Source organism: Mustela nivalis (genome assembly GCF_964662115.1).
Source record: "Mustela nivalis genome assembly, chromosome: 6".
In the NCBI taxonomy this organism is placed as follows: Eukaryota; Metazoa; Chordata; class Mammalia; order Carnivora; family Mustelidae; genus Mustela; species Mustela nivalis.
Window position 1 is genome coordinate 68428877 of NC_139025.1, and position 14606 is coordinate 68443482.

Below are 14606 nucleotides of genomic sequence, written 5' to 3' on the forward strand. Positions count from 1 at the left end.
TTTTTGGATAAAGCAATAGTAGTTAGAGATCATAAGATAAGCACTAAAGGTGTTTATTGCTAAAAGGTTAGTCACTGCATCTACACTTTTAAAGGAGGCAGAGATAAGAATTACAAATTTTTTGAAAGAGAAAAATATTGCATGAATGCACACTAATATATCCAAATCAAAGTTATGGTATTATACTTAATCTGATTAAAAATGTATCAAATTTTTATTTTATGCTTAAAAATCTTTTTGACAATGTCAGCATAATCATTCATTTTATGTACAAGCAGTGTGTGTTTGTGTGTGTGTGTTTCTTGTATATATCTTATGAGGGTTCTCCAGAGAAACAAAACCAACACAAGATAGATGATGATGATAGATAGATAGATAGATCTCAGAGGATGACAGGAATTTACTCACATGGTAATGAAGATTGAGAAATCCCATGATCTGCCATCTGTAAGCTGTAGAACCAGGAAAACCAGTAGTATAATTCAGTACTATCCAAAAGCCTGAGATTTATGGGCCCAATCATTTAAGTCTGAGTACAAAAGCCCAAGAAACCAGAAGTACTGACATCAGATGGCAAAAACTGCATGTCTGAACGCATGCACAGATAGTAAATTTGCCCATCCTTTGCCTTTTTGTTCTATTCAGGGGCACTGAACAGACTGGATGATGCCTACTACATTAGGGAAGACCAACAGCTTTACTCAGTTCACTGATTCAAATCCTAACTTTTTTCAGAAACACCATTACAGACACATCCAGAAATAATGTTTTGAAAGCTATTTTAATTCCTTACCCAGTCAAGTTGACACATAAAATTAACCATATATAATAAACTAATCTATAATTATATATATAATACACGTGCAGTAGATATCTACTGTTATGCACACACATACATTAATGAAGATTATAAATATCAATATTATTATTAAAAAATGAATTCTGAATACAGGCTAAGATTATTTGCAGTTGTTAATTTTCCCTAGGATTTAACTCACCAGGTATATTCAATCAAATTTTATATTTTAAAGAAACAGAATATAACTCTCTGTGTAGTTAAACTCCTATCTAAAAACACAGGATTTTTTTTATTTTGTTTCAGTATTTTTTAATATGTAAAACTTTTACATGATCTTAAGGTAAGTATTACACAAGATACATTAAGATCTAGCTTCCAAAATATCCCCTTCAACTGATTCTCTCCACTCCCTTAATTAAGTACTTTTGATAAATTGATAAATTGGATAAATTGATAAGTGATTGATGTTCATCTTTCAACTGAGTTACTTGGATTTATAAACAAATACAAATATTTTTTTTCATTCCATCAATTTCTTATTAAAAGATATTATACTATTTACATTTTTTGGAACAGCATATTCTAAAGATCAATCCAAAGCATTACCTACCAATTGTTCCTTTTAAAGGTGGTACCATGGTATCTATGTATAATAACCTCATATACATTCCATTATGGATGATTATTTGGGTTTTTTTTTATCTTTTTCTATTTTAAATAGCACTGTAATTATAGCCTTTAGCCTATAGTCAGTTTGAATTTTTGCAGTGTTTCTTTGGAATGAATTCCTAGACATAGGATTATTGGGTTAAAAGGTGAATGCAGCTGTAATTTTGTTAGAGATAGCCAAATTCACCGCCACAGGAGATTGTAACATTTTGTATTACCACCAATAGTGTATCATATTTGTTCCCTATAAGCTCATCAAGGATGTTATTAAATCACAAATGTCTTAATGGGTGAAATGTAGTATTTCATGTAATTTTAATGTACATTTCTCCTAATTAAAAATGAGAACAGTTTCTGTGACAATATCTTACCCATTTTCTATAAGTGATGGTCTTTTTATATCATTTTTAGAACTTTTTGAATATATTCATCATATGAACTCTGTGATATCACTTCAGTCTTCCCTCAGGATTCCATTTTTTTTTTAATTTTATCTTGGTGTATTCTTACATGTAATTTTTGTTCATATCGATTTAGTCATGTATATTATTCTTTCTAGTATTACTCCTGAATTGGAGCCTTATTTGAGCACATTTCCCCACAACCATCTTTTTAAAAAATTGCCCAGACTTTTCCAGTAATCATAAATTGTTACTTTTATCTGCATATTTCTAATCCATTTGTAAATTATCTACTTTCTTATATGTGGTATCTGAACCAGATCACATTTTAATTTTTTCATATGAATACCTAATTATATAAGATCTCTTAAAACATCTTTCATTTCCCTCCAATATTTTTAAAGATCTATTTATTTATTTCAGAGAGAGACCATACATATGTGAGAAGTGAAAGGCACAGAGGGAGAGGTAGAGAATCCCAAGCAGACATCCTGCTGAGCGTAAAGCCCAACACAGAACTTGATCTCATGACCCTGCAACCATGACCTGAGCCAAAATCAAGTGTTCGATGCTTAACCAACTGAGTGAGCCAGGTGTCCCTATTTCCCACTGATTTATTTGCTGCCCTTTCATATGTTAAGTTTTTACTCCAATCTACTTTTGAATATTCTATTGCTACTCATTTTATATGCTAATAAATTAATTATCATTAAGGAGACTTTATAAAATATTTTAATATCTGTTATGTCTATCATTATTCAAGCACAGCATAGGTTTTTTTCACTTTTCAATTCCAGTTTTATGTCATTTTGGAGTGCTTTATAGTTTTTCTATATATATATTTTAGATACACTTGTTAAGTCTATCATGCAAAAACATCTTTAAATGCTCTCTGTGAATCTAATTTTATAGTTCAGGTAGAAACATACTCACCAGTCAACAGAGTTTTTTTGCTGAATTTGTGCTTAATGTTGAGGTATGTAGCAAATATTAAAGTCTAAGGTGAGTTAAAAGTGTAAAATTAGTGGGATTGTTATAAGTGCTAATATGAAGAAGTATAAAATTTTAATAAAGAAAAAAGTGAATCACAAAATTAGACTTGCTTTTAGCAAGATGGTGCACTGCAAGTTCAGAAAACGATGATATTTACTATTAAGGCAGACTTGGGTCTTAATCATTGGTACAGTAATTGGCACAAATAGGTATTCAATAAATTTTTAAAAATCAGTTGTACAATATATGCAGATGTTGAATCTACATGACCAACATTAATAATCAAGAGAGGAAAAAAATTATTAATAAAATTGAAAAACAAAATTTTTGAGTGTATGACTATAGGGAAGGTCTTCAATCCCCTGACCTGTAAGCCTTATGGTGGTTATAATAAAGAACAGAATAGGAACCCTATGCATCATGAAAATAATATCATAATATATTTGTTATAAGCCAAGAGTGGTCTTATATAGTTCATGAAATTAAAAAGAGAGTAAAGGATATGACTTCTCCATTGACCACAGAAATCTTTCTATAATAATAATAATAAATCATATGGCAATGTGTTTCTGTCCTAACTTCCTTCATCGCTGTGATAGTCTTTTGTAATTTGGCTTAGATGATACTCTAAATAACAGAAAACTGAGTTTAATACAGCATTAATTTGACCTAATAAGATTTTTCTTATTATCATATGATACAGCATGAAGAAGCAATGATGTAGCAAATAATTACTTACCAACAGTTATGCTAGGCTCTGAGGGTCCAAAGATGAATAAAATGAAAATCCCCTAAGAAGATCACAGTCTAATGTCAAGGCAGGCATATTTTTTCTGCAGATTTATTTTTAATAACATGAAACACTCTTATCCCCCTAGCCCCAATAAATTCACTAAAAGGAAAGCTGTCTTCATTAAAAATATCAATGTTTACATAATTCCTCATTAATGCTTCACAAATAATGGAGAGAATTAATGGTGTGTTTTTCTGCATATTTCAGTTGTGAATGATAATCACACAAAACAAAACAAAGCAAAATAAACAAAAGCAGCCAGTATGAAAAGTACGGATGAAATCAATTCACAGTTTGATAGCACTAGCTTTCCCTGCAGTCTTTTTGCATCTACTATAATATATTTATGGTAAGCACTTGTGATAACGCCAGCAAAATTTTTCCATCTTACTGCATGCTTAATTTCATCTAACTTGTTTTATGGCAGTGTGCTGAAACACAGAGTGAAGCTCTGTTTAAACCATTTGTCTCTGTTTCTCTTTGCAGAATGCCAACAGATTTGTTTGAACCAAAACAAAATGCATAAACAATCATGTCTTCTTTAAGCTAACTATATACAACCTAAATTCTAGAACTTATTTCTATAATATACTGAAATTTAGTAATTAAAATTCTGATTCTGTTCCTAGCAACTTCCTTTTATATTCCTTTTTTCTCAAGGTGAAGAATGCTTACTCATTTTCTTTAGGTTGTTGTGCTGCATATTGTTTTGGTTTTATAAATTACATGATGCAAATATCCACTTTATTGAAAATAAGGTAATTTCAGGTCAACAGCTAGTTAAATGTGGCATTTTTACCCTTTTTTGAGTATCAGACCTATGATGTGGTAACACGTCCCTGATATATTTTTCAATTTTGAGAGCACCTGTAAAATTTTTCCTGCTTGAGTTGCTAACATCGAATTATTTCCCACAACATTTAGTTGCGTCTACTCCCTTTCACGTCTGGTTTGCTGACAAGCAGTGTCACCCTAAGAAATGCAGAATCTCAGACCCCTCCATAATTACAGAATCAGAAACTGAAGATCCTAAGGTAACTAATACACACATGAAAGTGAGAGAAGCATGATTTACTGAGAACAAGGTGAGGAAGGAGATATCATACAAGAGTGGTTCATTCCTGTATTAGTTCTTACTGCTACTAGGTGGGGATGGAAAGGACTGGGTAATTGTTGCTTTTGCTTAAAAAGAAGAGCTCATAGAGTCATATTATTTGGGTTTAAAAAAGACCATAGATATTAGATAATCAGTAATCCTATTTTTACATGAGAAAACTAAAGATATATTATTTTTTCACTTACTGGTACTGTCATTGGTATTTTGAGATAGCATAATGCTTACTTACAGATACCAATGTATATGGATTCATGTCAGAATTGTAAAAAAACATATTTCTATAATGATGCTATAATTTGTCCCGAAAGGTTTTAAAGAATTTACAATGATACACAAACTATAACATCATATATAAAATTAAAATAAAAGAAACAAGAAAAAAGAATGTAATGCCTGGACATACAAAAAATATATAGCTAAGAAAAACAGATGCCATATTTAGGTATAAGAGTTTTAGTTTCAAAGAAACAAAGGAACCTGGTTAGTTAGATGAATTCACTACAAAGATAAGATCAAGACAAGCCATTTACTAATGAGAAGTATATTATTCTTTGTAAAATTGCAGACAAATTTCTCTGCTGTGTAATAAACAAAATCTTCAAATTATTCTTAACAGAGGCACAGGTAGAATGAGTTTCATGAGACTGTGTTTTTTTCTTATAATGGCACTTAATATCAATTGGCAATATCATGTAGAATTACATTTTGGGTAAACAGTTCTGTTAGTAGGCCAGTGAGATCTGAATAACCGGATTTTGCTGATCTGACTGCAACCAATGAGTAACTAAATTTCAACTATAGAATGCTTTATGGAAATTACTTTCTCTAAATATTGTTTGAATATAGCTATTGTTTTTGTCATATCAAGTACAACTGGTGCATATAAAAGTTTTGTTTGCATACTTGTTCACTCTATTCCTCGGGTTTGCAGGGAAGAATAAATATTCCTGGCAACAAATCTTGCTACACACCCTAAAAGAGATAACAGAAACTTTGGAGAGAAACAAAATTCTCTCCAGTGATCTAAAGCACAAATATTCCATTAAACATTTACTCATCTATTTTCTAAATTCCTCTGTTACAAATAGTAGAATTGCAAGATAATATTCTTCACTTGTAAAGGCAAGATCGGTTCTGATTAAGTGTAATAGAGTCTCATTGATTAAGTATAATAGGTCTCATTGTATTGACTGTAGTTCCACGGGACTCTACCAAGATCCATGGGTCTCCGCACCTAGACCTAGACTAAAACAGTGACTACTCTCCAGGCTTACTAGCCTCGTGGTAAAGAGGAGGAGCACAAGAGAGCCAGAGGGGAATCACACAATCATACTTACAGCATCCACTCTGATGGGGCAATGCTGTTCTATGACCGACCATCTTGTTGGCCAAAGCATGTCATCTGACCAAGCCTAAAATCAATGAAACAGGAACTCACAAACCTATAAGATGAATTATAGGTAGAGAAGACACACTTCTACCTAACTTTTACCTAACTTGTACATAACAGAGTGGAATCTTTTCTATTCAAAGGAACAATAATTCCTGAAGCTCAGCAAGGCTGGCTGGGAGTCAGGCAGCATGGATTTGAACCCTTGATCAATTACTGTGTTAATTTGGCAGTTATTCAAAGTATCTGAAGTTTAGCTTTCCCTCTGCAAAAGAAGATAATATTTATTCATCCTATGAACACTTACAATGACAGTAAATCACTGATTTTTGTCTCCTTTCTTAACTTCATTCAAAAGTGATTAAAAGGTCTGAGTCTAAATTCATTGTTTTAGAATTGAGTTCATCACAAATGAAAACAATGCTTTCTCAAAGATGTGCTAAATGGTAAAGACATTGTAATCTGTGAGTACTTAGGATATACACTTATTCAGTCATGCCAACCAATTCCCAGTTTTTGTTATTGAAACTTGACTAGTGAATATCAACTAGTGAGTATCAATGCAAATCAGTGGTTTTTAAAAACTGATTGTAGAGTATTGGAGTTTTATGCTTAAAAATACACAAAACTGGTAGAATTCCTTGGTTAGAAGATTTTTTAGAAGATCAAAAAATATTTTCTGTGTCTTTCAAATGTTCAATTGTAGATTTCATAAAATGGTGGTATCCTTATATTTCCTTGGGGCATACTAACATATAAAAATGTTCCTAAAATGCCCTCTCTGATATATAAGGGTTATTCTTTGAAAACAGACTTATAATCTCTTCTGTTATCACACTTAAACTGCAGAGCAGTTTTAAGTTTCATATTTTTTAAATATTATGTTGCACTCTCACTGTTTATACTTTATAATCTTTGCTAACCAAGAGCTCTTTCTAGGGATAGTAGTGTTCAGCTTACTTTCTGTCACTGTTTCCTTTTGATTGCACTGTTCATATTTTCTCTAATCAATGTTTTTGTGCAGAGATATTTTTATGTTACTTTTCTTTTTGGTAATGTTAAGTTAAAAACTACATAATATAATTCATGACTCTATATAGAGTATATAATATACATATATTTCATATCTTACATGTATATTGCATGATTATATGATTGCAGAACTTTAGGTATTTAGGAATCAGAGGGTTTCTCATAGATAGGAGAAGAAGGGTGTGGCTGTTGCCCCCTGTCCTAGTTCAGTTTGCTATAATAAGATACCACAGATTGGGTAGCTTAGACAACAGATACTTGTTCTTAGTTTTAGAGACTGGTAAGTCCCAAGATCAAGGTACTGGCCAACTTAGTTCCCAGCATTGGTCCTCTTTCTAGTGGAGATCAACTCCTTGCCTTAGATGGTGGGAAAAGAGATCCTCTCTCTCTTGTGTTTTCTTTAAAGGGCAATAATCCCATTTATGAGGACTCCAATCCCATGACCTAATTAGCTCCCAAAGGTTCCACTTCCAAATACTATTGCATTGGGGGTTAGATCTTCAACGTATCAATGACACTAATCAGTCCATACCACCTACATATTAAATATAAGTTAAGCTTAATTTTTCAATTTTAATTAAACATATACAAATAGATTGTCCAACTTTATCTTTCTATTTTTTATTATATGATGCTCTTCTAAAGTGCTCGTAGGAGATAAATAGTTAAAGTACAAATGCAAAGTGCTATGAGAAAAACAAACAAAACACAAGGGTAGTCAACAGTGAGAAGATGATCCGGAGACAACTCCATCCCAAAAGCCTGTTTATGCAGCATAATTTAGTTTTACCCAGTCTCCTGTTGCACAAGAATTTCACAGATGTACTGATTTCCAACTTCTCAGGTAGACTTCTATACACCTATGCTAACTATAAAGTAAATCAGCATCTCTTAAAGATTTAAGTTCATCAATGAACTGAAACTTTCATTTCAAAATCACTCTTTTCTATTTTTATAACAGTTTATTTGAGATAAAATACTAATCCATAAAATATATCCATTTAAAGTATACAGTTCGGTGGCTTATAGTATACTCACAGAGATGTATAGCCATTACCACTCTCTACTTTTAGAACATTTTCAGCACCCCAAAATGGAACTCCATAATCATTTGCAACCACTTTCCATTATCCCCTCTCCCAGAACTTGACTATTTGCTTTTTTGTGTATTAACAATCTATTTTGCCTTTACTGATTTGCCTACTTTAGATATGATATCAATGGAATCATACAAAATGTGGGTTTTTTTTTTTTTAATTTTGCTTTTTTCACTTTTAACATAATGTTTTCAGGGCTCGTTTATGTTATAGCAAATTTTGCTAGTATATTCCCTTTTTGCTGAATAATATTTTATTGTATGGATATACTGCATTTTTTAATCTATTCATCAGTCCATGGAAATTTGGGATTTTTACACTTTATGACTACTATTAATAATGATGTTGTGAATACCTGTATACCAGTTTTGGTATGTTCATGTCTTTAGATCTCTTGTTTACAATCCTTGGAGTTCAACTATTGGATTTTATGGTAACTTTCTGAGAAACTACCAAACTGATTTCCAAAGTGGCTGCATCATTTTACATTCTCACCTATTATTTATGAAAGTAAAAATGTTTCCTTAATCTTGCTAACACTTGTTATTGTCCAGTTTTTTATTATTATAACAATCCTAGTGGGTTTGAATTATATCTCATTATGGTTTTGTTTTGCATGTCCCTAATGAATGACTAATGATGTTGAGCATCTGTTCATGCACTCATTGACAATTTGTATATCTTCTTTGGAGAAATATCTGTTCAAATCTTTGCCCAATTTTTAATGTTCAGCTGTAGACTTTTTTATATATTCTAGAAACAAGTTACTCATCATATATATGACTTGAAAATATTGCCTCTGAATCAGTGGACTGTCTTTTCAGTTTATTGGTAGTATCTTTTAAAGCACAAAGATTTTTAACTTTGATGAAGTTTTAATTAATTTTTTTTTTTTTGCTTCTGTTGCTTTTGTTTTTGGTATCATATCTAAGAAACCACTGCCTAACCTAATGTTTCAAAGATTTATTCCTATGGTTTCTTTTAAGATGTTTATATTTTTATATATTAAATATGGTCCATGATTAATTTTGAGTGATATTTTGCATACACGTGCTGGGAATTTGGTTTCATTCTTTCACATGTGGATATTCAGTTGTCCCAGCACTATTTGTTGAAAATAATACTTTACTTTCCCTTATTACATTGTCTTGTCTCCCTGTCTAAAATCAACTGAGCATAAATATAAAGATTTATTTCTGAAATTTCCACCCATTTTTATTACTCTGTATTGTCTACCCTTAGGCATGTACCTGACAGCCATGATTACTATAGCCTAGCAGAGAGTTTGAAATCCCGCAGGGTGAGTACTCAACTTCGTTCTTCCTTTTCAAAATCATTTTCACTATTTGGAGTTCCTTGAATTTTTATATAAAGACTAGAAAATTTCTGTAAAAAATATATATATAGCTGGGATTTGGATAGAGATAGTGTTGACTCTATAGATTAATTTGGGGAGTATTGCCATCTTCATAATATCAAGTTTTCCAGTCCATGAAAAAAAAAAATAGATCTTTCCATTTTTAGGTCTTCTGTAATTTTTTTTCACAATGGTAAAAATTGTAGAAATTCAAATACTTTTCTATATTGACTTCTTTAATGTAAAATTATGTTTAAAGGCTTTGGCATCATACTAGTGATCTTCCTCATGAGATATTACCTTTTGGAATATTATGTAATTTTAAGAATCTAATTAGGAAGACCATTTTTAAATCATTTCTCTTTATTAACAACAGAAATATATAAAAATTCAAATTTTTTTCATAGTTCAGTGTTCTCGGTTCAGAACTCTTGATGAGAAAACCTCCAAACTGATATATTACTACTTAGAAAGCTATTATAACTAATATTTAAGATTAACTTTATAGTGCATTTAAAAAGAGGACTATATGGCAGGAAATTATATGTCTGATATTTTAAATGAGTATTTTAATTATATTTTGTAGAATTTTAAATCCCCACACTCAATCAAGACATACTCATCTGGTGGCTCAGCGGGTTAAGCCTCTGCTTCTGGCTCAGGTCATGATCTCAGGGTCCTGGGATTGAGCCCCCCATCGGGCTCTCTGCTCAGCGAGGATCCTGCTTCCCCCTCTCTCTCTGCCTGTCTCTCTGCCTACTTGTGATCTCTCTCTCTGTCAAATAAATAAATAAAATCTTTAAAAAATACTCATTTACAAACAATTTTTTGAATTACTATACTTTTTTCAGTAAACAAGGTGAACATGACCCATATAATTTAGATCGCTCCACTAATAGAAGGAGGATTCATTTACTCTTGGCAATATTATGGCTCTTCTAATACTATCCTTCATTGTTTCTAAAATTTGGAAACTTTATAGTTAGGGCTGCCACATTTAGCTAATATACATATATGAGACCCAGTTAAATCTGAATTTCAGATAAATGAGAAATAAGTTTTTAGTATAATTGTGTACTATTTCATGGGACAAAATTATACTGAAAAATACGTATTATATTCTGAGATCCAAATATATTTGATCATTATGTTTATTACCTGGCAATCCTATACACAGTATGTGTTCTAATATAGAGTTGATAAGTAACTGGATAGATTTTAGAAACTCAATAATTATTCAAGATTGTTCTTTAATAACACACACTGACTTCCATTTATTGATTTCAAGACACATAAGAAAGTTTGTGAACTCTTACACACCAAGATTTTATCTGCACAGTTCCCTTTAAGAAAATATTATATAAAATCATTTTCAATTCAAAGATCATTTAATGCCTTGCAATACCAAATGAAATTTGGCACTTTACAAGACATACTTTCTTAGTTAATTATATAATTTAGTCAATTCTAGTCAATTTTACATCATAATCTCTTCATTTTATTTAACTGAATGATACTAGTACTTTTTCCCTCATTAAATAGTGATGAAGAAACTGAAACTCAGATAATTCCTCAAGGCCTTATAGTTGCTGATACTACAATTAAATGTTGATCTGTCTTATTTTATATCTTATATGCTTCCCTTACATACTATTTATGCTTTTAAATGTTTATATATGGCTACCCGCCTTTATCTAAATGTTGTAATTATTCACCATGTCCCTCATTTTATGCATGCACATCTGCACTTCGAGATATTATCTAAAACTAAAATATACTGATTAATTTAACATTAAAAAATTTTTTATTAGTGAGTCCTGAAAAATACTATACATACTTTATATTTCACTGATAATGATTCATTCAATTTTATTATGAAGAACACTAAAGAACAAAATTGCCTTGTTTATTATTTTAGCCCTTCTAGAGACATTCCAAAAGAATAATTTTGATTATTTATCCTATAATATACAGTTATTCCTTATATAAGGAAATATTAAATGATGCCAGATCACTAATTAAAGTAGAACCTTCAATTTATTATATCTGGTATATTAATGCCTTTATGTTCTTTAGTATTGCTCCAAGGTAAAAGAAGCATTTATATTCAGGACAGTTTATAGATCCCAGCTCTCTGGTACCTAGCAAAGTGAAATATAAGTGCTGCTCGTCATTTATTGGATACAGGGTTAGGTTTTACTAGGATGACACAAACTGCTTTTCTAACATAATTCCCCTGCAGTGATTTAACCAACCAAAAATATCAATAAATCATAAATGAAATTTTGCTTTAGGCTGAATCTAGTTTAATCATATTTTTGCCTGAAAAAAATCTTACTTATAAGATTTGGGGTTATCTACTATGAATATATTATTGGAAGGCATCACCTACTAACCTTCATGAATCTATGATACATTTTTGAAGTGTCAAAGTGGAAAATGAAGGCTTTTATTATCTCTTTATGAAATTGGCACATAACCAACATGACAGATAAACTATACATAAAAAAACTACAATAATCTATAACTATCTAGGCTCCTAGTAATTTATATTCCAAATTTCCAATACTTGCTACCATTCTTTGCTAAATCTAACAGTCTCAGCCCCAGGTTTAGCCAAAGGCAAAGCTGTGAGGTGTTTGAAATTTGCCTGTACAATTTTCAGCCTTCCTCTTTTATATTCTTCTCCCAGAGTAGCACATCTTCATTCAGCTCTATCATGTTTCCTAGGCTAAGTTTTTAAGACACTTTGCATACTATTTTTATTCTTTACTCAAAATTATGTGCTACACATTCCAGAATTATTTATAACTTGATGTCTGCTTTTTTCATTTATTCAACATAAATTGAGTAGACACTGGGTGCAAGTCACTGACACCACGTTCTAGGAACCAAAGCTCCTTTAAAAAGCTCATAGGCTATTGTCTACATAGAAACAAAGACAAATAAGAAACAGGAGATATCCAAGAATAATACAAACACCATATTTTTACCTAGCCCACAGGGTGCCATGCCCTCTTGGTTTTATTGCTAATTCCCTGGTAAACTGCAGAGCTTGTGCTATTGCTTCTTGTCTTCCAGCAATTTGGAGAGTCCAGGGATCCATCGTGAGCTTTTTCTCATCTACACCCACTCCTTCCTTGATGCTCTCATACTTTCCAATGGATTCAAATAAGCTGATGGTCTTCCAGATTATCATCTCCATCCCTGAGCTCCTCTTTGAGTTCCAAACTAACATCTAAACTTCTACTTGGCATCCACTCTTTGATGCTTAAGAAACATCTCACATTTAATATGTAAATTACAACTCTTAACCTCTTCCTTTGCCTCCTATTCCCTGCACCAGGCCTTCCCACCAAAGGTATGTCATTGCCTTTATCCCAGATGCTCATGGCAAAAAGCTATTCCTCTTTTTATGTGCTACCTTTCAACCAATCCTTCAGCAAATACTACAAAACTGTACTGTTAATTCTATCAAGTTTAGTTCTTCCATTTCTGATTTGTTTTATAAGCCACAATGATTTTTTCCCCTCAACTATAGTAATGGAAACTACCCTGGACTCTCATTTCCACTCTGTTCTGTCTTCCTATAATGTATTCTCTATCACCTTGAATGTAAGGTACTTAAAAGAAAAGAGATCATGAGTTGCTTTCAACTCTCAGAATGTTAGGTCACACTTGGAATAACATTTGAAGTTTGTAGCATAGCCAAAACACCCTATGTGAGCAGACCTTTGTCAAAGTCTTTAACTTCATTTCCTAAGGTCCTCTCCCCTGCTCGCCAATCCAATCACACTGCTCTTTTTGTCATGCCTTGAATACATCAAACATGTTTCTGCCTTAAAGCCTTTGCATGCACCATGACTTTTCCCTAGAATATCCTCTGTATAGTCACCTGGTTATAGCCTGGTACACTCTTAACCATTTAGGTATATTCCTTCACCTATCACCTCCCTATTTAGGTCTCACTGGACCAGTAACAGTAAGAGACATACGGTGTCTCTTCTGTAAATCAACTCTTATCTATGATCTCTGTCCTATATATTTTATTCCTCTTTATAACATTTATTCATGACATTAATAAGAAAGAAAGAGATATTTGATTATGTTCTGTGACCCTGACAACAAAGTAAGTCCCCCAAAGGCAGAAACACTGCTATTCTCTCAATACTTAGGGAATAATTGATAATATAAAATAACTCTCTCCTCTTTTCTATGGCATGTCACAAAGTAAATGCTTGTGTCCAATATTTCTATATTTCATCTCCCACTTTTTCAAATTTAGATCTGCATTCTGGCCCTCCACTCCATTAAAATATCTCTTGTTACTCTTAATCTCACAAAACAAACTGAGGGCTGCCAGGAGTGAGGTGGGTAGGGAGAAGGTGGTTGGATTATGGATGTTGGAGAGGGTATGTGCTATGGTGAGTGCTATGAAGTATGTAAGCCTGAAGATTCACAGACTTGTACCCCTGGGGCTAATAATACATTATATGTTAATTTTAAAAATACCTCTTGTTCACATATAAGAGAATAGGAACTTTCAATCATTGTCAGTTATAGAGACAATTAGTAAAATCCTTCTGGAGACCATTTTTGCAATATCAAATCAAGTTTTTCAATGGATCTATGCTATAGCCAAGAAACTCCATATCTAGCTATATGCATCAGAGAACATATAAGCAGTCATGTGCACAAATGTTCAAAGCAGCATTATTTACAATGAAGAAATACTGGATATAAGTGAGGTGCCCATAATTAGAAGAATGAGCAAATACATTTTGGTATATTTCCATATTTATGTTTAGCAGTTATAACCCATTAAACAGATCTATATGTATCCTCATTAGTATCTAGGGAATTTAATATTGGGTGAAAAACTCAAATATCATAACTCATTATTATATTTGTATAAATTGATAAAAATTGAAAAATACCTAGTAAACAATATTGTATGT

At 32.0% G+C, this 14606-nt stretch overlaps 1 long non-coding RNA gene across 23 annotated transcripts in view; it reads left to right on the forward strand.

The window, feature by feature from the left end:
- Nucleotides 1-14606, forward strand: part of LOC309866446 — a 297614-nt gene that overhangs the window by 48513 nt on the left and 234495 nt on the right. For 22 of the 23 annotated variants that reach the window (XR_014312663.1, XR_014312664.1, XR_014312665.1 and 19 more), the window contains one exon: nt 9534-9591. This is a non-coding gene — a long non-coding RNA (uncharacterized lncRNA). Of the gene's footprint in view, nt 1-9533; nt 9592-12729; nt 13203-14606 lie in introns of those variants that run through there. The other variant, XR_014312684.1, reaches the window with a different exon arrangement.